At 46.5% G+C, this 22,775-nt stretch overlaps 1 long non-coding RNA gene and 1 pseudogene across 1 annotated transcript; one reads left to right on the plus strand and one right to left on the minus strand.

The window, feature by feature from the left end:
• The window catches only part of LOC134326206 (zinc finger protein 208-like), a 339,536-nt pseudogene that overhangs the window by 151,283 nt on the left and 165,478 nt on the right, over positions 1-22,775 (minus strand).
• Positions 20,142-21,506, plus strand: LOC134326995 (uncharacterized). Its single transcript, XR_010014665.1, has 5 exons — positions 20,142-20,372; positions 20,455-20,553; positions 20,708-20,794; positions 20,874-20,980; positions 21,061-21,506. It is a non-coding gene; the product is annotated as an uncharacterized LOC134326995 (long non-coding RNA).

Consider the following 22,775-nt stretch of genomic DNA (forward strand, 5'->3'; position numbering starts at 1 on the left):
TTCCACAGCAGCACAAACATTTCCTGAAAATAGCAGAGTACCAAACATATATACATTGTAAACAATCCTGAACTAACCCCTTGCGTTTTGTAGCTAAACTATGTGTGTTGCACTTAACTAGTGTTTTCAAAGATGGTCTATGTGTCTGCGAACTATATGTTTATGTTTTTGTCTCCTAGTCTAACTAAATTCTCCCCCCTTGTCTTGTTCCGCTCCGTTGATTCCGCTGGACTCTTCTTCCACATAGTCGGTTTTGTCGGGCTTTCTGCTGTGTTTAGTTCCCTGTTGGCTGGTTCAGTTGGTGTCACTTCTGTCTCTCGGAGTGGGTCTTCCAATTCCCACGAAGTCTGCCTCTGCCAGTCCTTCCTTCCTCTCGGTGTATGATCCGTAGTGCTGGTCCTCTCTCCTCATCTTGTCTGGTCGGTTTTACCTTTAATTAAGCAGAGTTAGTAGCACTTATGCCGCTCGAAGTGGGTCTTCCGGCCCACCTTCAAGGGTATCCTCCTCATCATCATCTACCTGATATCTCGACAAATCAGCCAACACCATCTGGATAACTGGTGGATCCTGCCCCCCTCTGCTTCCTCTACTCACTATATCTATTACAAATCTTCCCATTAACACCCTGATACACGGGACACAACAACCACATACCACTAAAATTGCCGTTCCCACGCATGCTGACATCACCAAACTTGCAATAACTTCCTTCCATGGCCCAAACATCCCTTCTAGCCACTTAACCCATTCATACACACATACAATCATACAACAGACAAACATATAAGCTACTTACCCAGCCCTCACCGCAGCCACCCCACTCCCAACATCGGGATACACAGCCACGGTGAGCTTAGACACCACTGCCGCAAGGCTTTCTGGGTAAAGCCCGTGCCAGACCCAGTGGCGACGCTACACTGCCCCCTCCCTAATGGTCAACCGTCCCGGTGACCCACTCACCAGCGTCCACTGGGTGGCTCCATGTCCGGACCGCACCCCATTACACTGCCGAGTCGCTCTTCCACCCACTGCTGGACCGGGCACCCTGCCCCTACAGCCACCTGGGCTAGCGCACTCCGACAGACCGGGCATATTGGCTCACCAAACCATCAGAGCCACCCAAACACCACGATCCCACTTCTGACACCAATGTGGCGCCGGCGAGTAAGGAAGGTTAGCGTCAGGGCCGCAAATGAGCTGCCTTTGGCAGTTCATTCAGTGTTTTAGGGACAGACACCCATTCATACACACATCCCTTCTGAAAAATGTCCCCCGTTTATCGGTTCTGGTTTGTTGCTCCTGAAACAGGTGTAATTGTCTTTATAAGCTTTGATGTTGGTTGGGGTTGGTTCCTGAGTTAGTGGGTGAGACATGGATAAATTCTCTATGTGTTAAATTAGACATTTTAGACCGCTTTAAACAACCTTTCGAGCAAAATCTGTAACACGTATTAAGAAAAAGATAAACTGATAGGTTTTAACGAGACACACCCTAGAACAGAAGATTCCTGCCTAGTCGAAGAATACGAGTATTCTTTTAACATTCACTGGCACAACTCACTCGGTTGTCCAAACACAACTCAGACAAAAGAACGTAAACCTCAGTACAACAACAGTGTCTACTGGAAACAAACAATTACTTCACCGCGACCGACAATGGCCCTATGGAAACAAACATATACTTCAAGGCAATCGACAGTGATCCCCTGGAAACAAACAATTACTTCACCGCGACCGACAATGGTCCTATGGAAACAAACATATACTTCAAGGCAATCGACAGTGATCCCCTGGAAACAAACAATTACTTCACCGCGACCGACAATGGCCCTATGGAAACAAACATATACTTCAGGGCAATCGACAGTGATCCCCTGGAAACAAACATATACTTCAAGGCAATCGACAGTGATCCCCTGGAAACAAACAATTACTTCACCGCGACCGACAATGGTCCTATGGAAACAAACATATACTTCAAGGCAATCGACAGTGATCCCCTGGAAACAAACAATTACTTCACCGCGACCGACAATGGCCCTATGGAAACAAACATATACTTCAAGGCAATCGACAGTGATCCCCTGGAAACAAACAATTACTTCACCGCGACCGACAATGGCCCTATGGAAACAAACATATACTTCAGGGCAATCGACAGTGATCCCCTGGAAACAAACAATTACTTCACCGCGACCGACAATGGTCCTATGGAAACAAACATATACTTCAGGGCAATCGACAGTGATCCCCTGGAAACAAACCGTTACTTCATTACTTGTCTCTCATACTGCATTAACCCTTCCTGCTATATAAAATTCCACTTCAAATAGTTCAAACTGATCAGAGCAGAAGGTGCACACACATTACATCTAACATTTTCTACACTTATTCTACTTCATCATCGCCGCATGCTAGAGAGCCTTCAAATTTTCTAAATCACATTTTTTCCAATACAAAATCACCAATCCACTATTTATTATTTACTCTGTCATACTTAAAATAACAACAGCTCTGCTATATCAACTTCCATCAGTCCTACAAACCCCTGACTTATATTATTTATTCATTCAGATTTTTACCCCAACTTTTGGTCACTGGTACTAACACACCTCCTGCTTCTAACAATACAGACTCCATTTCCCACAATCCAACAGACTCTCACATGACCATCTCCTGCTCCTAGTCAGCCAATCCCTCATGCTCATCATCACCAGCGCTTTGATCCACTTTGGCTTTCTTGAATCACATTAAACTCTACTTAAACAGTTCCATTTAGTTAACTCACTGCAAAGTACTACCAACCTATACTATCTCTATTGTATTATTGTTACATCTCCCTACAAATGTCATTAACCCCACATCACTATGGTACCTGCATCCCTACTCTCACTAAAACACAAGCACTTGTAGCTCTTTCTAATTTACTCTTGTAACCAAAACTTTTTCTACACGAATTATTGTTATTCTAATACCTTACTGTAAAATACATCCAAAACCTCTATAAGATGTTACCGAACCCCTCACTTTTTATTATGGAACCCAGATCTTCAGGTGGATGTCTATTAAAACACACTACTGTCCCACACGGTCTTGAGATTTCACTGCATAACGTCTCCATCCAGTCTCACATCAGCTTTCCCTTCCTCTTGTCTGATGATGTCATTACTTTGGCATTCTGTACCTCAGCACCCCATATGCCTCTTGAATACTGCTTTACTCAAACATCAGAATGCAACAACAGCCATGACACACATCTGCAAGATCTGGTATTCATAATTTTTACATCATCTTTGGTACTGCATAAGTGTCCACCATCCTCAGCCAGTACACAGTAGATTAAATATCAGACTTCTCTTTACTCATGCAGGGCCTGCAGTTTATGGCCTCAACCCCCCGCTGGGTTGCTGCGTGTCTGTGAAACCTATGACCTGGGTCTCCAGTCACCCCCCTTCATGTACTTCTCTCCTAACAAGTTATTTTCTTCTCACTATTCCCTCAATCTTTAAATTGCACTCGTCTGCCACTCATGCATAGTATTGCCACAAGGTTTACTGCACCACATTGAACCAATCTAACTTCTTCAATAAACTATATAATATAAAATGAGTGAGTTGACCTGATCAATTAGCTAGAAAAGATTCATCGGATACAACACAAGCATCAAATATTAACAATTGCCAATTAACAATTTCCAAAAAATATTACCAATTAAATTGAATCTTACCGGAGTCCGTGTCAGCAATTATATTTAATCTCCTGAGACCCGAGCTTTGATTTTTTCAATGCATTTTTCCTATTCCTTTTGTTTTTAACCTTATTAGTTGGGCGACACGGTGGCTCAGTGGGTAGCACCGTCGCACACTGTCACAGCAAGAAGGTCCCCCCTCCGCGGAGCCCGCATGTTGTCGTGTGGGTTTTCCCCGGGTGCTCCGGTTTCCTCCCACAGTCCAAAGACATGCCAGCGAGGCGAACCAGAGACACTGAACTGTCCATGTCTGTGCCCGATATAACCTGAATCCCGTGCAATGAGCAACCACCGCTCCTGTCATAAATGTGACCAAAGTGCAAAACATAACGTCAAAATCCCAATAAAGAAGCAAACAAACTTTATTAGTGTTCTAGTACTTTTGCTACCACTAGCTGGCAGACAAAAGTGTCCACTAATGGGGACAATCGATCGAAGTTTAGCAGGTCAAGGAATAAGGCATAACAAAACCAAAATTTAATGTCCTCATATGTGAGGTAAGGCTGAAGATTACCTTCACCAGGCGTCCCTGAATCTGCATGCATATCCGTAGGTCTGCCAGTCCAGCTGCCCCAGCACAATGTATCACAGGATTTAATACACAAAGCGGCATATTAAACATAAATTCTTATTCCTGCCATAATACTCCCCCCTTTTTTCAAATTTTACAATCAAATCTTGAAAATAAAATATTACAATCACTAGCGATGTGTCGCAAAATGAATCGAATCCATGAATCGGCTCTTCTAACCGAAACAAAGGAACCGACTCTTCCGGGAGTCGCCATGTAAATACGCGGCTCTTCAAAAGGAACCGAGACAAAAGACTCGACTCCCTGTCGCAACTCACTGAATTCGCGATTTCTTTAGCGTTTTTTTTTTTTTTTTTTTATTTTGCTCGGTAACAGATGCTATTCAAAATGTAACAATTACTAATACAAAACATACTTAAGCAAAAGCAAAATTACAGTCTGTGAAATGTGCTTTAAAAACTACTGTGTTACAGTAACCAGTGTGATCAGAGCGGTAACACTAAGCACTGGCTTCGTGTATGTATGTGTATTGATCGAATTTGTTTAAAATCATATCCCCGCTATTGAAACATTCCCCACTTGCGACATATTGATGTCGAATTATTGTCCAGCACTACCCCATACATTAAACAAAGAAACAATATAGCAATCTCTCAATAATACATGCACCAATACACCAAGCAAATCTCCTATCACGACTAACAAGCGCTGTGTTACTCACATAATTTTAATCTTATTCACTATAACAACTCTGATTAAGGAGATTTTCCTTAATTATGTGTGAAAATGTCCTATGTCACACATGGATGAATTCCACTCTAAGTACCCCCTTTCCTGGTTTAAGAACCTTAAAGTTTAAGAACGCTATCTACCTTAAAACACACTTAATAAGGTACCATAAATACTTCATCTTAACTCAGTTATTTTAAGATTATAAAATCAGATTAAATTATAAAATTAACTGCAGCACTTACCCAATCCAGGCGTACAAAGACAAAGATAGCCGATGGACAAGAGATACGGCAAGCTGCTCACATAGAGCCAAAATGGCGGATAGACAGAAAACCACGCTCAGCTCTCCCAGAGCCAAAATGGTGGACAGACAGAAAACCACGCTCAGCTCTCCCAGAGCCAAAATGGTGGACAGACAGAGAACCACGCTCAGCTCTCCCAGAGCCAAAATGGTGGACAGACAGAGAACCACGCTCAGCTCTCCCAGAGCCAAAATGGTGGACAGACAGAAAACCACGCTGCGTTCTCAAGAAAAAAATGGCGGATAGACAGAAAACACCGCTGCGCTCTTTGGTCCAAAATGGCCGCCGAACAAAAGAAACCACGCTGCGCAACCCAGAGCCAAAATGGCGGACAGACAGAGCCAAAATGGCGGACAGACAGAAAGCCACGCTGCGTTCTCAAGAAACAAAATGGCGGATAGACAGAAAACACCGCTGCGCTCTTTGGTCCAAAATGGCCGCCGAACAAAAGAAACCACGCTGCGCAACCCAGAGCCAAAATGGCGGACAGACAGAGCCAAAATGGCGGACAGACAGAAAGCCACACTGCGTTCTCAAGAAACAAAATGGCGCCGACAAACAAAAGAAACCACGTTGCGCATCCAGCACACGGTTTCACAGACAAACATACACAGAGACTTACTGACAAACAAAACTCCTGATGTACTGTTTTTCGAACCGAATTTAGACTTTAGAATAATCAAATTATTCCAGCCCCGTTCCCGAAACAGACAGGCTAGTTAGAATTTTAGAACGACCGAATTAGGCTAATTCCGTTACCGAAACAGACGAACTAGCCGAGTCTCGTTTCCATAACAGCCAGACTCCTTTGAGATTAATAATCAAATTACCCGAATTTATTACACTCGAACTAGGTTCGCTTCGTTACCAAAACAGACAAGCGTCCTTTCCCTTCAATTGTGTCCCGGGCCCAGCCGCTGCCGAACACATGGCGCCTTTACCATTTATTTTAACCGGTCTGGTTCGAACTCAGCAATCAGGAAACATACATTTTTTAGCTCCAACATATATTCACAGTTTTAAACTATCTAATGATACTTTAGTAATTTAATCAGACACTTACGGATTCTGAGATTCACTTTCACACTCAGTACGCTAAATAATAAATGCAGCTAATATATATACAGAGAACGTCTGTTTACCTTAAGCAGGCGCGCCCTTGTACTGAGTACAAAAGATTTTTTCAGAATTCCTGGTCTTACCTCAGTCAGCTGAATCGATTCGATGCTATCTCAGGTCTCTTGAACCATCCTCTGGCTACCATTTGTTAGGATGAATCTTTTGGTTCAAAAAGGTCCTGAAGAAAGCAGTCGAGAAGTCCAGAAAGTACTCTTTAAAACACTTTATTAAGTGTAAAAATAATAAAAAATAATCTGTGAATATATATCAGAGCTAAGCCGACCGGCGCACCTTCCTCCTGCAGTCTAGAAAAACCACGTAAGAAAGAGGGCTCCTCTGAGCCCGCCGTCCTTTTTTAAACTAGTCTAGGCTCCTCCTCCTTTACTGCTGGTGGAGCCAATGAAGTGTGCTAACAAGCCCCGGGCTCTGCCTCCCCCCCTCTGTAGGAGTCAGGGAGAGAGCCTAGCCGGCGACATGTTGGACAAAAGACCACGTGGCCTGGATGTCGTAAAGCTTGGAAAATGCCGTAAAACTTCCCATATTAAATGTACGTTTTTATGTTCCGAAAAACCTAACACTTTCATCAGTCTCTACATGCTCTTCACCGCTGTGCTGGTGTTCTCCTGAGCAGATCAGGCTTATCATCGTGTTCGTGTCTACCAGCGCCTCCGCAGATGTACCTTTGAACCGACATAGCACTTTAAGCTTGCCTGGTTTTTTACAATGGTGGAATAACACCCATGCTCAGATGGCCTCATTTTCTCAGCTTCACTTTTACTGCAGCTTTTTCTGATTTGGTGGCATAATCAGTAAAGATGGTGTCTAATTCTTCAGTGCAGTGCGGTGCTGGAACATGCTGGAGTTACCCAGGTGAAATTGCTGTGGCAGGCAGGTCACAGTTGTTTAAAGTGGAAAGTTGTATTAAGTTCTCCAGCACCAGGCTTTCCTTAACTGCAGTTGGGAATTTCTGTGACATGTAGCCCCAGTTTCTCACCTCACCATCATTTTCTGTGGTGGGGTTGGTGTCGCAGGTTAGCTGGCCACGGGTGCTTCCTGAAATTCAGCTTCAAAGATTTTTGGTAAGGGCCACCCACGTTAGACTATTCTATAGGTTCAGGTCCCTCCATGGCACCGGTGATCTGAGCTACCTTTACTGTCTTACTTTAACCCACTGTGGTGGCTTGCATTGCATCTTGGGAATCTGTGCTGGTTCAGAGTAGACAGCAAAAGCTGTAAATGATGTGTGTCCTTTATCACTATTAAAGGGGCAGTTGTAGCCTAGCCTAGTTGTAGCCCAGCGGTTAAGGTACTGGACTAGTAATTAAACGGTCGCTTGTTCAAACCCCACCACTGCCAGGTGGCCAATGTTGGGCCCTTGAGCAAGGCCCTTGACCCTCAATTGCTCAGACAACATAGTGTCACAATACTGTAAGTCGCTTTGAAGTTACTGTTGTAGTACCACCAAATTGGATGTGGTTTAAAGAAACTCCAGTGTCCTGCACAGAGCCCTGACCTTAGCTCCACTCAACAGCTCTGAGATGAACCGGAACACCGACTGAGGCTTTTTTTTTTTTTTTACAATGCATCGGTGCCCAGCCATACAAATGCTTTTTTACTGAGTTCCCACACACACACTTCAAAGTCTCTTAAGAAGCTTCTCAGAAAAACGACTAGCTAAAAAGATCACACAGAGGTCACTGTGTTAGTACCGTTTGTTTTTACATTTATTTTGCTTTCTGTTTACAGTATTTGTCATTATTTTGCAGTATTTAATTTATAATTAATTAATTAATTAAAGTTGGAAGTGTGTGTGGAAGTTGTACACACAAGAAACGACAACAATATAATAGTGTTAATTAGTGTTAATCTTAATAATATGTTGTGTGGCATTTAAAAACTTCCACACACACTTTATACACACACACACACACTTTTTCTCCGGTTGACCTACCCTGTGGGGGGACCTGAGGCCATTTCAATGAAACTTTGTCAGATGACTTAAATTAAGGCTTTCTATTGGTTGAAATGATTGTGCCTGTGGGGACTTTGATTCAGGTTTGCTGGTTTGGTGTGCAATTAGGTGGCAGTCCCCACCAGGATATATAAACAAGTACACATTATACTCACATGTAATACACACACCTTATACACACGTAACACAGACACGTAATACACACATGTAATACACACATAATACACACACAGGGTGTGTCATGGTATGGGGGTGTACCAGTACCAGGGTCTGTCATGGTATGGGGGGGTGTCAGTACCAGTACCAGGGTCTGTCATGGTATGGGGGTATGTCAGTACCAGGGTGTGTCATGGTATGGGTTGTGTCAATACCAGTACCAGGGTGTGTCAGTACCAGTACCAGGGTGTGTCATGGTATGGGGTGTGTCAGTACCAGGGTGTGTCATGGTATGGGGGTGTGTCAGTACCTGGGTGTGTCATGGTATGAGGGTGTGTCAGTACCAGGGTGTGTCATGGTATGGGTTGTGTCAGTACCAGTACCAGGGTGTGTCAGTACCAGTACCAGGGTGTGTCATGGTATGGGTTGTGTCAGTACCAGTACCAGGGTGTGTCATGTTATGGGGTGTGTCAGTACCAGTACCAGGGTGTGTCATGGTATGGGGGTGTGTCAGTACCAGGGTGTGTCATGGTATGGGTTGTGTCAGTACCAGGGTGTGTCATGGTATGGGGTGTGTCATGTTATGGGGTGTGTCAGTACCAGTACCAGGGTGTGTCATGGTATGGGTTGTGTCAGTACCAGTACCAGGGTGTTTCATGGTATGGGGGTGTGTCAGTACCCGGGTGTGTCATGGTATGAGGGTGTGTCAGTACCAGGGTGTGTCATGGTATGGGGGTGTGTCAGTACCAGGGTGTGTCATGGTATGGGTTGTGTCAGTACCAGTACCAGGGTGTGTCATGGTATGGGGGTGTGTCAGTACCCGGGTGTGTCATGGTATAAGGGTGTGTAAGTACTAGTACCAGGGTGTGTCATGGTATGGGTTGTGTCAGTACCCAGGTGTGTCATGGTATGGGTTGTGTCAGTACCAGGGTGTGTCATGGTATGGGTTGTGTCAGTACCAGTACCAGGGTGTGTCATGGTATGGGGTATGTCAGTACCCGGGTGTGTCATGGTATGGGTTGTGTCAGTACCCGGGTGTGTCATGGTATGGGTTGTGTCAGTACCAGGGTGTGTCATGGTATGGGGGTGTGTCAGTACCCGGGTGTGTCATGGTATGGGGTGTGTCAGTACCACTACTAGGGTGTATCATGGTATGGGGGTGTGTCAGTACCCGGGTGTATCATGGTATGGGGGTGTGTCAGTACCAGTACCAGGGTGTATCATGGTATGGGGGTGTGTCAGTACCAGTACCCGGGTGTGTCATGGTATGGGGGTGTGTCAGTACCCGGGTGTGTCATGGTATGGGGTGTGTCAGTACCACTACTAGGGTGTATCATGGTATGGGGGTGTGTCAGTACCAGGGTGTGTCATGGTATGGGGGTGTGTCAGCACCAGGGTGTGTCATGGTATGGGGAGTGTCAGTACCAGGATGTGTCATGGTATGGGGGTGTACCAGTACCAGGGTGTGTCATGGTATGGGTTGTGTCAGTACCAGGGTGTGTCATGGTATGGGGGTGTGTCAGTACCAGTACCAGGGTGTGTCATGGTATGGGGGTGTGTCAGTACCCGGGTGTGTCATGGTATGAGGGTGTGTCAGTACCAGGGTGTGTCATGGTATGGGTTGTGTCATTACCAGTACCAGGGTGTGTCATGTTATGGGGTGTGTCAGTACCAGTACCAGGGTGTGTCATGTTATGGGGTGTGTCAGTACCAGTACCAGGGTGTGTCATGGTATGGGTTGTGTCAGTACCAGTACCAGGGTGTGTCATGGTATGTGGGTGTGTCAGTACCCGGGTGTGTCATGGTATGAGGGTGTGTCAGTTCCAGGGTGTGTCATGGTATGGGTTGTGTCAGTACCAGTACCAGGGTGTGTCATGGTATGGGTTGTGTCAGTACCCGGGTGTGTCATGGTATGGGGTATGTCAGTACCAGGGTGTGTCATGGTATGGGTTGTGTCAGTACCCGGGTGTGTCTTGGTATGGGTTGTGTCAGTACCAGTACCCAGGGGTGTCATGGTATCGGGGTGTGTCAGTACCCGGGTGTGTCATGGTATGGGGGTGTGTCAGTACCAGTACCAGGGTGTGTCATGGTATGGGGGTGTGTCAGTACCAGTACCAGGGGTGTCATGGTATGGGGGTGTGTCAGTACCAGGGTGTATCATGGTATGGGGGTGTGTCAGTACCCGGGTGTATCATGGTATGGGGGTGTGTCAGTACCAGGGTGTGTCATGGTATGGGTTGTGTCAGTACCAGGGTGTGTCATGGTATGGAGTGTGTCATGTTATGGGGTGTGTCAGTACCAGTACCAGGGTGTGTCATGGTATGGGTTGTGTCAGTACCAGTACCAGGGTGTTTCATGGTATGGGGGTGTGTCAGTACCCGGGTGTGTCATGGTATGAGGGTGTGTCAGTACCAGGGTGTGTCATGGTATGGGGGTGTGTCAGTACCAGGGTGTGTCATGGTATGGGTTGTGTCAGTACCAGTACCAGGGTGTGTCATGGTATGGGGGTGTGTCAGTACCCGGGTGTGTCATGGTATAAGGGTGTGTAAGTACCAGTACCAGGGTGTGTCATGGTATGGGTTGTGTCAGTACCCAGGTGTGTCATGGTATGGGTTGTGTCAGTACCAGGGTGTGTCATGGTATGGGTTGTGTCAGTACCAGTACCAGGGTGTGTCATGGTATGGGGTATGTCAGTACCCGGGTGTGTCATGGTATGGGTTGTGTCAGTACCCGGGTGTGTCATGGTATGGGTTGTGTCAGTACCAGGGTGTGTCATGGTATGGGGGTGTGTCAGTACCCGGGTGTGTCATGGTATGGGGTGTGTCAGTACCACTACTAGGGTGTATCATGGTATGGGGGTGTGTCAGTACCAGGGTGTGTCATGGTATGGGGGTGTGTCAGTACCCGGGTGTATCATGGTATGGGGGTGTGTCAGTACCAGTACCAGGGTGTATCATGGTATGGGGGTGTGTCAGTACCAGTACCCGGGTGTGTCATGGTATGGGGGTGTGTCAGTACCCGGGTGTGTCATGGTATGGGGTGTGTCAGTACCACTACTAGGGTGTATCATGGTATGGGGGTGTGTCAGTACCAGGGTGTGTCATGGTATGGGGGTGTGTCAGTACCCGGGTGTATCATGGTATGGGGGTGTGTCAGTACCAGTACCAGGGTGTATCATGGTATGGGGGTGTGTCAGTACCAGGGTGTGTCATGGTATGGGGGTGTGTCAGTACCAGGGTGTGTCATGGTATGGGGAGTGTCAGTACCAGGATGTGTCATGGTATGGGGGTGTACCAGTACCAGGGTGTGTCATGGTATGGGTTGTGTCAGTACCAGGGTGTGTCATGGTATGGGGGTGTGTCAGTACCAGTACCAGGGTGTGTCATGGTATGGGGGTGCGTCAGTACCCGGGTGTGTCATGGTATGAGGGTGTGTCAGTACCAGGGTGTGTCATGGTATGGGTTGTGTCATTACCAGTACCAGGGTGTGTCATGTTATGGGGTGTGTCAGTACCAGTACCAGGGTGTGTCATGGTATGGGTTGTGTCAGTACCAGTACCAGGGTGTGTCATGGTATGGGTTGTGTCAGTACCAGTACCAGGGTGTGTCATGTTATGGGGTGTGTCAGTACCAGTACCAGGGTGTTTCATGGTATGGGTTGTGTCAGTACCAGTACCAGGGTGTGTCATGGTATGTGGGTGTGTCAGTACCCGGGTGTGTCATGGTATGAGGGTGTGTCAGTTCCAGGGTGTGTCATGGTATGGGTTGTGTCAGTACCAGTACCAGGGTGTGTCATGGTATGGGTTGTGTCAGTACCCGGGTGTGTCATGGTATGGGGTATGTCAGTACCAGGGTGTGTCATGGTATGGGTTGTGTCAGTACCCGGGTGTGTCTTGGTATGGGTTGTGTCAGTACCAGTACCCAGGGGTGTCATGGTATGGGGGTGTGTCAGTACCCGGGTGTGTCATGGTATGGGGGTGTGTCAGTACCAGTACCAGGGTGTGTCATGGTATGGGGGTGTGTCAGTACCAGTACCAGGGGTGTCATGGTATGGGGGTGTGTCAGTACCAGGGTGTATCATGGTATGGGGGTGTGTCAGTACCCGGGTGTATCATGGTATGGGGGTGTGTCAGTACCAGGGTGTGTCATGGTATGGGGCTGTGTCAGTACCAGTACCAGGGTGTATCATGGTATGTGGGTGTGTCAGTACCCGGGTGTGTCATGGTATGAGGGTGTGTCAGTTCCAGGGTGTGTCATGGTATGGGTTGTGTCAGTACCAGTACCAGGGTGTGTCATGGTATGGGTTGTGTCAGTACCCGGGTGTGTCATGGTATGGGGTATGTCAGTACCAGGGTGTGTCTTGGTATGGGTTGTGTCAGTACCAGTACCCAGGGGTGTCATGGTATGGGGGTGTGTCAGTACCCGGGTGTGTCATGGTATGGGGGTGTGTCAGTACCAGTACCCGGGTGTGTCATGGTATGGGGGTGTGTCAGTACCAGTACCAGGGGTGTCATGGTATGGGGGTGTGTCAGTACCAGGGTGTATCATGGTATGGGGGTGTGTCAGTACCCGGTTGTATCATGGTATGGGGGTGTGTCAGTACCAGGGTGTGTCATGGTATGGGGCTGTGTCAGTACCAGTACCAGGGTGTATCATGGTATGGGGGTGTGTCAGTACCAGGGTGTGTCATGGTATGGGGGTGTGTCAGTACCAGTACCAGGGTGTGTCATGGTATGGGGGTGTGTCAGTACCAGTACCAGGGTGTGTCATGGTATGGGGGTGTGTCAGTACCAGGGTGTGTCATGGTATGGGGGTGTGTCAGTACCAGTACCAGGGTGTATCATGGTATGGGGGTGTGTCAGTACCAGTACCAGGGTGTATCATGGTATGGGGGTGTGTCATGGTATGGGGGTGTGTAAGTACCAGTACCAGGGTGTGTCAGTACCAGGGTGTGTCATGGTATGGGGGTGTGTCAGTACCAGGGTGTGTCATGGTATGGGGGTGTGTCAGTACCAGTACCAGGGTGTGTCAGTACCAGTACCAGGGTGTGTCATGGTATGGGGTTGTGTCAGTACCAGGGTGTGTCATGGTATGGGGGTGTGTCAGTACCAGGGTGTGTCATGGTTTGGGGTGTGTCAGTACCAGGGTGTGTCATGGTATGGGGGTGTGTCAGTACCAGTACCAGGGTGTGTCATGGTATGGGGTGTGATTCACTGTGTGGAATTAACAAACCACTCTGGACAGGTTGCCAGACACACCTAAACAAACACACTTATACCTAGGGTACCCCATTACCCCCAGGACATGGGGAGAACATGCAAATTCCTCCCGGTAATCAAACCCAGGACCCTCCAGAAGCCGTCCCACAGTGGAAATCAAGTCAGTATATGTGCAGTCACATGAATCCAGTCATGCCCATATATGGTAAAGGTAAATTCACTCTGCTCCCTCGGAACGCTGTGACATCACAATGTGGACCTGTGCTCTTCAGGAGCAGCATTTTGATTTTCTCCTCATTTACGATGGCTGCTTCTCTGAGACAGAGGTTTCTGTGTGTGCTGTGTTGCGGGGCGCCTCCCCGGGCGTCCTCCGGGGGCGACCCGGGTCACGGGGGCGGTGCGGAGGCCGAGGAAGCGCTCCTGATGGAGGGGTTTCTGTTTAAGAGGACCAGGAGTGTGTTTAAAACCTGGAACAGGTCTGTACACTGATGCTTAGTGTATATATTAGGAATTATATATCTATACACTCAACATTATATATATACACTATTATATTTATACACTTAATATTATATACATAGACACACATTATATCTATAAACTCAATATTATATATATACACTCAATATTATATATATATATATACACGATGTGTTTGATCTCTGCAGGCGGTGGTTCATCATACAGAACAATCAGCTTCTCTACAAGAAGAGGTTTAAGGTAGGTCACATGACTTTATATGATCCAAATCAGCTCTTTCCTGGACTCTGTGAAATACCCATAATGTACCGCGGCCGTACGCCCCTCATCATTCGGGCGCATTACAGCAGAAGTCGACTTCTGTGCCGGGCTGTGTCCCAAACCACCCCCGTCATGTTTACGTCTGGGATGATTTCACCGGCGTTTATATCATCAACTGTATAAATAAGAAGGTTTTATGTTCTATTCCCCCAGCGTGACTTCATGGTGCTGGCTGAAGACCTGCAGCGCTGTTCGGTCCAGAGCTGCGAGGACGCCGGGCGACGCTTCTGCTTCCGGGTGGTCACGCCCACAAGGTAAGTCCAGATCTATAATCACAGATAGATAGACAGATAGACAGATAATCAATAGACAGACAGACAGATGATCAATAGACAGACAGATAGATGATCAATAGACAGATAGATAGGCAGACAGACAGATAGATGATCAATAGACAGACAGACAGATAACCAATAGACAGACAGATGATCAATAGACAGACAGACAGATGATCAATAGACAGATAGATAGGCAGACAGACAGATAGATGATCAATAGACAGACAGACAGATAACCAATAGACAGACAGATGATCAATAGACAGACACAGATGATCAATAGACAGATAGACACATATTAGACATACAAATAGTCAGACAGACAAATAGACAGAGAGACAGCCAGATAGATGATCAATACACAGACAATAGATATATAGACAAGATAATTGATAGATAGACAGACAGACAGACAGATGACCAATAAACAGACAGACAGATAGATGCTAGATAGACAGATGGATAGACTGATAGACAAGAAGACAGATTATAGATAAATAGATACAGTGGGGCCAAAAAGTATTTAGTCAGCCACTGATTGTGCAGGTTCTCCTACTTAGAAAGATGAGAGAGGTCTGTAATTTTCATCATAGCTACACTTCAACTATGAGAGACAAAATGAGAAAAAAAAAATCCAGGAAATCACATTGTAGGATTTTTAAAGAATTTATTTGTAAATTATGGTGGAAAATAAGTATTTGGTCAAAAACAAACAAGCAAGATTTCTGGCTCTTTAAGAAGCTCTTCTGTCCTCCACTCGTTACCTGTATTAATGGCACCTGTTTGACCTTGTTATCTGTATAAAATACACCTGTACACAGCCTCAAACAGTCAGACTCCAAACTCAACCATGGCCAAGACCAAAGAAAATTGTAGACCTGCACCAGGCTGGGAAGAGTGAATCTACAATAGGCAAGCAGGTTGGTGTGAATAAATCAACTGTGGGAGCAATTGTAAGAAAATGGAAGACATACAAGACCATTGATAATCTTCCTCGATCTGGGGCTCATCCCGTGGGGTCAAAATAATCATGAGAACGGTGAGCAAAAATGCCAGAACTACACGGAGGGACCTGATGAATGACCTGCAGAGAGCTGGGACCAAAGTAACAAAGGCTACCATCAGTAACACACTACGTCGAGAAGTACTCAAATCCTGCAGTTTCAGGCGTGTCCCCCTGCTTAAGCCAGTACATGTCCAGGCCCGTCTGAAGTTTGCCAGAGAGCATTTGGATGATCCAGAAGAGGATTGGGAGAATATCATGTGGTCAGATGAAACCAAAATGGAACTTTTTGGTAAAAACTCAACTCGTCGTGTTTGGAGGAAGCAGAATCCTGAGTTGCACCATACCTACTGTGAAGCATGGGGGTGGAAACATCATGCTTTGGGGCTGTTTTTCTGCAAAGGGGACAGGACGACTGATCCGTGTTAAGGGAAGAATGAACGGGGCCATGTATCGTGAGATTTTAAGCCAAAACCTCCTTCCATCAGTGAGAGCATTGAAGATGGAATGTGGCTGGGTCTTCCAGCATGACAATGATCCCAAACACAGCGCTCGGGCAACGAAGGAGTGGCTCCGTAAAAAGCATTTCAAGGTCCTGAAGTCTCAGACCTCAACCCCATAGAAAATTTGTGGAGGGAGTTTAAAGTCTGTGTTGCCCCAAAACATCACTGCTCTAGAGGAGATCTGCATGGAGGAATGGGCCAAAATAGCAGCTACAGTGTGTGCAAACCTGGTGAAGACTTACAGGAAACGTTTGGCCTCTGTCATTGCCAACAAAGGTTATGTTACAAAGTATTGAGTTGAACTTTTGTTATTGACCAAATACTTATTTTCCACCATAATTTACAAATAAATTCTTTAAAAATCCTACAATGTGATTTCCTGGATTTTTTTTTTCTCATTTTGTCTCTCATAGTTGAAGTGTACCTATGATGAAAATTACAGACCTCTCTCACCTTTCTAAGTAGGAGAACTTGCACAATCAGTGGCTGAGTAAATACTATTTGGCCCCACTGTAATTGATAGACAGACAGACAGACAGACAGACAGACAGACAGACAGACAGACAGACAGACAGACAGACAGACAGACAAATATTAGCCAGACAAATAGATAGTCAGACAGACAGATAGATAGATAGACAGACAGCTAGATAGATGATCAATAGACAAACAGACAGATGTTCAATAAACAGACAGACAGATTCTAGATAGACATATGAATAGACAGATAGACAAGAAGATAATTGATAGACAGACAGATAGATTATCAAAAGACAGATCAATAGACAGACTATTTATCTATCTTTCTATCCATCTGTCTGTCTCAATGTCTGTCTATCTATCTGTTTATCTATCTACTCAATCTGTCTGTCTGTCTGCATCCTATATAATCTGTATCTATCACCGTGTGTGTACAGGAGCTGTACGTTCCAGGCCGACTGTGAGGCAGGTAGACGGGCGTGGATCAGCGCCATTCAGAACCTGACTGAGAGAGAAGAAGGAACAGTCAAGAGCGAGGTGAATTATCATCACCACTATACTCCGGGAGGGGAGGGGTTCGGTTCTCGGCTCTGTAACACCAGTTTAATGCGTCTGAATCAGGAGGAATCAGACGGGTACGAGGACGATTCGAAATCAGACTCCAGTAAGACGTTAGTGGACGGGGAGATTCAGTTGGAGGACTCAGACTTGAGCGAGCAGACAGACTCCCAGGGACCGCGGGCGTCTTCTAAAGCTCCAGGTAACCTTAACACCACCACATTCAAGTCCGACACTATTGAACTGTAGTGACTATGTAATTAACCCTTGGGCTTCATAGGTGGGATCAGTTCTGGAGAAGTCGTCTGCGATGCTCCCGAGAACAAGAGTGAGTATGCCGAACCTTTATTTGGACCCTTATTTTTGGTCTACATGAGCCCATGAAGCATCATTGGTGATACTTGTGTTGAAGATGCTGAAGGAGAACCTGCTGAGGAAGAACCTGCTGAAGGAGATCCCGGTGAAGGAGAAACCACTAAAGAAGAAACCACTAAAGGAGAAACCGGTGAAGGAGAACTCGGTGAAGGAGAACCTAGTGAAGGAAAAACCACTAAAGGAGAAACCGGTGAAGGAGAACCCGCTGAAGAAGAACCTGGTGAAGGAGAAACCGCTAAAGAAGAAACCACTAAAGGAGAAACCGGTGAAGGAGAACCCGGTGAAGGAGAACCCGGTGAAGGAAAAACCACTAAAGGAGAAACCGCTAAAGGAGAACCTGCTGAAGGAGAACCCGGTGAAGGAAAGACCGCTAAGGAAGAAACCACTAAAGGAGAAACCGGTGAAAGAGAACCCGCTAAAGGAGAACCTGCTGAAGGAGAAACCACCGATGGAGGACGTCAAGAGGAGGTGACGACCGACACGAACCCGAACAGCTTTGAGAGCCAATACACTGTTGGAGAGCTGCTGGGAAAGGGAGGCTGCGGTTCGGTCTACGAAGGCATCCATAAGGTGGACGGGAACCAGGTGAGTATCAGTTTGCTGTGTTGATCCTCCCCTTGGTCCTCCTATGGCTGCAGATACTTGTGACGACCTATCAGGACTCAGTGGGATGGATGGGATCTTCCAGCATGGCTAGAAGAGCATGACCCAGGCCCAGGCCCTCTAATTCCACAGACTTGAACCCACCTCGAATTGTCGTGTTGGCTCAATGGATCCTCCCCTGGGTCCTCCTATGTCTCCAGATACCTGCAACGACCTTCCAGGACCTTATTGGGTCACGGGGACTTCCGAGTACCACCCTGGCCCCCTGAATTCCCTTTGGTCCCAGACTTGAACCCAATTGAGCATCTATGGGACCTCCTTGATGGTCGTGTTGGCTCTACGGATCCTCCCCTGGATCCTCCCTTTGCTCCAGATACCTGTGACAACCTTCCAGGACCTTATAGGGTCACGGGGGCTTCCGAGTACCCTTCCCCCTGAATTCCCTTTGTTCCAATCTACAGATCCTCCCCAGGATCCTCCCTACAACCTACCGGGACATTATTCAGACAAACTGGGGATGCACACTAAGAAGATCTGAGTCCCTGATACCGGATACCACGGGATGCCTTTGGATGTCTCGTGGAGTCCACGTGTCGGTGGTCCGAGTTACTCCTGAAGAAGGTCTCATTTTGTGAGCTGGCTTCCCAGACTTGAACCCTAAGGAGCGCCTTGAGCAAATGCAGTCAGCACGGCTCCAGACACCCATGGCGACCTACTAGGACCTTATCGAGTCTCTTCCAACCCTTGTATTAAAAATCTACTAATGATCGTTTACTTGTGTGTGTTTAGGTTGCCATCAAATACGTGCTGAAGGATGAGGACCTCAGATTTACCAGGATTGTAAGTGACTTTACCTTTCAGATGAAGTAAATACCGTATAGACTGGATATACATTAAATCATTTGTTCTTGTCTCTTCTACCATCAGCCCGGCGAGACAGAGTTGCTCCCCGTCGAGGTGGCCCTGATGCGCATGGTGTCCAGGCCGCCCGCCAACCCGTACGTGCTGAAGCTCCTGGAGTGGTTCGACACGCCCGAGCGCTGCATCCTGATCCTGGAGCGGCCCGTCCCCTGCGTAGACCTCTACCAGCTGATGCGCAAGAAGGGTAGGCTGAGGATGCAGTTTGCCCGGCATGTAATGCGGCAGGTTGTCCTGGCGGTGCTCCACTGCCGGGATCGCGGTGTCTTGCACAGGGACATTAAGCGCCAGAATGTCCTTCTGAACACGGAGACGCTGGAGGTGAAGCTGATCGACTTCGGATGCGGCGACCTGTTGAGGGACACTCCGTACTACACATATTCAGGTAACTGTGCACCAATGAGGGACGGGTACTTTGGTTTGGACTTTGGTGGGGTGGTCCAGGGAGGGTAGAGTGGTAAACCAGTGACAGGGTCATGGGCAGCCAAGGCTCGCTGATGCATGTGTGGCCCGATCCAGCAGAAGAGCTCCTGTAGCTCAAAGGTAGCAGCAGACCAGTAAGGATGCCCATGGTGACCCCTGTCCACGTCGCTCACCTGGGGGAACACATGGCACCAGGATGCACTATGGGAAGAAGTTCTGCCAACATTCTGCTGGGAAACTTTGGGTTGGGTCACTCTGACACGTAGCTCCTGACACGTAGCTCCTGACACGTAGCATTTGAGGACCATGTCCACTCTTCCATGGATTCCCCAGATCTCGATTCAACCGAGCGTCCGTGGGATGTGCTGGACAAACGAGTCCGATCAATAGAGGCCACGTTATTAGGAAGGTGGTCATAATGTTATGCCTGATCGGTGTATCTTCTTCAGATCTAAACACCGTATAATTTAAATCTGCATTGTCGCACTCGCCAGCCTGCTGCCATCTGATCGAACAATGCCTCAAGAAGAAGCCCAGCAAGCGTCTCACCCTCGGGCAGATCCTCCTGCATGGGTGGTTTGATGAGTAACCGGAAGACTAGGTCCAGACGGTGTAGATCTTTACACTCATACTGGCGGCTGCAAAAAAGAGGGTAACACGGCAGAAAAACACGTATTAAATAATTCAAGTGATGTACGAATGATTTAATAACGTCTTGAGCGTTTCTCTCCTAGGATCTGCGCGTCTTCCAGCAAAGGTACGACCGGCTGATACAGATGCTGGAGAATCGTACTAATCGGATGTGGGCCAAAGTGGAGCTGGCGCAGATCGGGGTGAGTTTGACTCAGTCTGAAACTGGCACTATATTTACTACTATATGTGTCGACTGCCGGATGCCACCCATGCGGTACCCATAGCGACTACGCCATCAGTCAGAACCACAGTCCTACCGTTCTAATAGAAAATCTATTTTCCTTTTACTCACAGATCCAGCACGTCAACTTTATAGACATCGTCTTTGAGCTGGTGCTGCTGGGAATTCTGGGAAGAGCGAGGGTGCATCAGATCATCTCAGTAAGAGAGTCTGTGCTCTATAGAGTCTAAAATTAATCTGTGCTGCCCTACAAGTGTAGTTAAACACACCATTGTTTAGTTGACGCAGTACCGGAGACGAAGGCTCTTTCTGGACCGGCTGATTGCTCTCATCTATTCGTGTGTTACGCCCAGATAGACTGAACGTGTTATTTATTCCATCTTCAGGTGTGTGTTCTTTACACCATGAATGATCTTGAATAGAACTGTCTGCTAGTAATCTGTTATTTCTTCTGTTTCTCTCTCAGACTGAGATGCTGAGCTTCCTGGATGAAATCTTCACTCTGGACGAGTCTTTGTATGCAGAACCTGAAGCCCTGGCTGCTGCACTGGAGACGCTTTTATGGCGGAGCCTCCAACGGTTTCATGAAAGGCTGGAAACAGAGGACATCTAAAGGCCAACCTTGATTAGAACCTTTATTTAACTGTCAGGGATGCATGTCTGGTGGTTGACGTGTTTTTAATGTTTGTTCACAGTTTGTGTACTTGTGGAGGTGCGTCAGGACCCAAGACATCGGCGACGTGTGAAGATACCACCGATGTGGAAGCATGTATTAGGATCTCTGAGAGACCTGCTGCCTTTAAGACGATGTCTTTACATCAGGACAACGCCCGGATGACTTTGTGGACCAGATCCAGATGTGTAAAAAGCTGATGTTCTGTAAAAATTTAATAAAAAAAGAAGAAACTGTGAGTCATTCATTCTCTAGCGTCTTTATTCTCCAAAATAAAAGATTTCCAATGATTTCACTGATTGCTATATAAAGTTGGGACGCAGGCAGAATAAGAGTAAAAGGTTTATAGAAGATTACAGTTACAGTTGCTCTCCATGCTGCTCTTTATTTTGAGGGAATTTGAGTTGTGAGATTTGGGAACAAACTGGGAACTGGAATGTGGACACAATACAGAGGAAGTAAAGGTGTCACAGACACTTAAGGAAAAGAAGCTCTACAAGGCAAAGAACCAATTCGCTCAGGGACCGAACAGTGACAACTCACCAATGGTGTGGCTTGAACCAGCAACCTTTTGATCGCTAGCCCAGTACCTTAACCACTAATACCAAGTTCACACTACACGACTGTGTTCAGATCTTTGTTCAGTTCACACTACACAGTGGACAGTGAGTGTAGAAACAAGGAGGTGGTTTTAATGTTATGGATGATCAGTGTAGTCTATTTAATCAGCTCCGCTTACCATATAGGAGCACTTTGTAGTTCTACAATTACTGACTGTAGTCCATCTATTTCTCTACCTGCTTTTACTCTGTTTTTCAATGGTCACATTGTTTAGGTGGTGGATCATTCTCAGAACTGCAGTGACACTGCAGTGACACTGACATGGTGTGTTAGTGTGGAACAATTTACAATAGTGTGAAAGAATAAAGAAAATGAAAAGTGAGTGAGGTAAAACTGATAATCAGGTAGTATAGAGTCTGTAGCGTTTACCTCAGCTGCTCCAGGACGCGTCTCAATTTGTTAATGCTTTGTGAAAGCCTTTATAAAATGCTGATGTGAGTTATTTCTCCTGTTAAAAAAATTAAATTGAATTAAAGTTTAGTGTAGAATTATGTACAAAGATCTACAGAGTCTAGATGAACTGGCCGGTTAGCTCAGTTGGTTAGAGCGTGGTGCTAATAACGCCAGGGTTTGATCCTCGTACGGGCCACACCCACTTTAACCATTAAAGGTAGCATGGTTGAGAGAGAGTCAGGTGAGCATGTGCTGAGTATCAGGACTTTCTAACCTGAGTAATTTAATCACTGAAAGTAAGAATACCACCCTGTTCTTCTGCCATCTTTAATTCTGGCTTCATTTCACCTAATGATCGTGGCATGACCTTTATAAATGCTTGCAATCAATTTTGTTAATGGCAAAAATAAATAAAAAGAGAACTGCTGTGTAATTTAGTGAATTCTTGCACTGCACATGGCAGAAGACTAAAAGAAATTGAGACCGTGTAGAAT

The sequence above is a fragment of the Trichomycterus rosablanca genome, chromosome 14, assembly GCF_030014385.1.
Source record: "Trichomycterus rosablanca isolate fTriRos1 chromosome 14, fTriRos1.hap1, whole genome shotgun sequence".
NCBI lineage: Eukaryota > Metazoa > Chordata > Actinopteri > Siluriformes > Trichomycteridae > Trichomycterus > Trichomycterus rosablanca.